Here is a 3081-nt window from a genome sequence, read left to right on the forward strand (position 1 = left end):
CAATCCTAAACATTAGGCCTTCTTTTATAGGGGAAAAATCCCCCAAACTTAACTCCCAACCAATGTGGGACTTTGGCATTTTGCCAAACTTCAACAAATCTCCACCTTGGCAAAATTCCACATTTTCAATTCTCTCTCAATAACAAATTTTGGTTGTGTCTTCATCTTCAATCTTCAGTGTTCAACAATGTTGATCAAATCCAAACAATGTTGAAACTTGACCGCAGTCACCACCTTTGTCAGCATATCAGCAGGATTCTCTGTAGTATGAATTTTCTTCACCGTGACTCCACCTTCTTCTATGATTTCTCGTACGAAATGATACCGAACATCAATGTGCTTCGTCCTTGCATGATAAACTTGGTTCTTCGCTAATTGAATAGCACTTTGACTATCACAAAAAATTGTGATACCTTTTTGTTCAACACCAAGCTCCTTTAGCAATCCTTGAAGCCAAATTGCCTCTTTCACAGCATCTGTAATAGCCATGTACTCTGCCTCTATTGTAGACAAAGCAATTGTTGACTGCAAAGTAGACTTCCAACTAACTGGTGCCTTTGCAAAAGTAAACACATAACCAGTAGTTGATCTTCGTTTGTCCATATCACCCGCAAAATCTGAGTCACAATATCCAACTACAAACTGATTGTCTTCCTGCTCAAAAACTAACCCGACATCTACAGTATTATGAATATACCGTAGAATCCACTTCACAGCTTGCCAATGCTCCTTCCCTGGATTGTGCATATATCTGCTAATAACTCCAACAGCTTGTGAAATGTCAGGCCTTGTGCAAACCATTGCATACATCAAGCTACCAACAGCATTTGCGTATGGTACCTTCGACATATACTCTCGTTCAGCTTCATCCATTGGCGACATAGTAGTACTTAGCTTAAAATGGGAAGCAAGTGGAGTACTAACTGGCTTAGTCTTGTCATCTATGCCAAAACGTTGAAGTACTCTCTTCAAATATTCCTTTTGAGATAAACAGAGTTTCTTTGAACGTCTATCTCTAATTATCTCCATGCCAAGAATTTTCTTTGCCTCACCCAAATCCTTCATCTCGAACTCCTTCTTCAGTTGAATCTTCAACTTATCAATTTCTTCCGAATTCTTGGAAGCTATCAACATATCATCAACATATAGGAGAAGATATACAAAGGAACCATCTTTAAGCTTGTGCAAATACACACAATGATCGTATTTGCTTCTCTTGTACCCTTGCCGCAACATAAACTCGTCAAATCGCTTGTACCATTGTCTAGAAGATTGTTTCAATCCGTACAACGATTTTTCAAGTTTGCACACCATATTTTCTTTTCCAGCAACTTTGAATCCTTCTGGCTGAGTCATGTAGATTTCCTCCTCCAAGTTTCCATGTAAAAACGCAGTTTTTACATCCATCTGAACTAGTTCCAAATCCAATTGTGCTACCAAAGCCAACATAATTCTAATGGAGGAATGTTTTACAACTGGAGAAAACACTTCATTGTAATCAATTCCCTCCTTTTGAGCATATCCTTTGGCCACCAATCTTGCTTTGTAGCGAACATCTACTTGGTTAGGAAATCCTTCCTTCTTTGCAAATACCCATTTGCACCCAATTGCTTTCTTCCCTTCGGGAGATTGGCCAATCTCCATGTATGATTCTGATGAAGGGACTGTATCTCATCATTCATGGCAATCCTCCACTTATCTTCTTCTGAACTTTGAACAGCGTCTTTATAAGTAGTAGGAACATCATCAGCTACAATTGAGGTTGCACAAACAACCGTCTCTATGAGACGAACAGGTTTCGTTATTGTTCTTTTTGGCCTGCTGGTTGCTATTGATTCAAGTTGTTGTTGAGATTCCTGAGTTGGAATCTCCTCTACTGGCTCTCCTTCCAGAGGGTAATCTTCATTTGTTTCCTCCTCTGCTTCTTGTGTAGGAAAAATAAATTTTCCCTCAAATTCCACCTGCTTAGAAGCACCTTCATTTTGTTTGGTATCTTCTGTTACCTTATTTACCATAGCAAATTCATCAAAGGTAACATCTCTGCTGAATATTACTTTCTTTGTCATAGGACACCATAAGCGATATCCTTTGACTCCAGAAGTAATTCCCATAAAAATAGCCTTCTTTGCCCTTGGATCCAATTTTGACTCCGTCACATGATAATATGCAGTTGAGCCAAACACGTGCAAAGAGTTATAATCTACAGCAGGTTTTCCGTACCATTTTTCAAATGGTGTTTTGCCATCAATAGCAGCAGATGGTAGACGATTAATGAGGTGGCATGCATATGTAATTGCCTCAGCCCAAAATTCTTTGCCCAAGCCAGCATTGGACAACATACACCGTACCTTCTCCAGCAAGGTCCGGTTCATACGTTCTGCCACTCCATTCTGTTGTGGTGTATGTCTAACAGTGAAGTGTCGAACGATGCCATCATTTTCACAGACCTTATTGAAATGATCATTTTTGTATTCACCTCCATTGTCTGTGCGAATACACTTGATCCTCCTGCCTGTTTGATTCTCCACCATCGTCTTCCATTTGAGAAAAATTCCCAGCACTTCATCTTTGTTTTTCATTGTATACACCCACACTCTTCGAGAAAAATCATCAACAAAGGTTACAAAATAGTGCTTCCCACCCAATGAAGGTGTTTTGGAAGGACCCCAAACATCAGAGTGTACATAATCCAAAATGCCTTTAGTATTATGGATCGCTGTACCAAATTTAACCCTTGTCTGTTTCCCTTTGACACAATGCTCAAAAAACTCCAAGTTGCAAGCTTTTACTCCTTTTAACAATCCTTGATCTGATAGAGTTTTCAAGGATTTTCCTCCAGCATGTCCCAAGCGCATGTGCCATAGCTTGGTTGCTTCTGCCTCTTTGTCGTCACTGGATGTCATTGTCGCTGTCCCAATAACTGTACTGCCACGATAGCGATACATATTATTATTCTTCCGATTAGCCTTCATTACCACTAGTGCACCGGAGCATACTCTCATCACTCCATTTTCTGCAATGATTTTGAACCCTTTTGATTCTAGGGCTCCCACAGAGATGAGATTCTTCTTCAAATCCGAT

Source organism: Nicotiana tabacum, chromosome 16, assembly GCF_000715075.1.
Source record: "Nicotiana tabacum cultivar K326 chromosome 16, ASM71507v2, whole genome shotgun sequence".
In the NCBI taxonomy this organism is placed as follows: Eukaryota; Viridiplantae; Streptophyta; class Magnoliopsida; order Solanales; family Solanaceae; genus Nicotiana; species Nicotiana tabacum.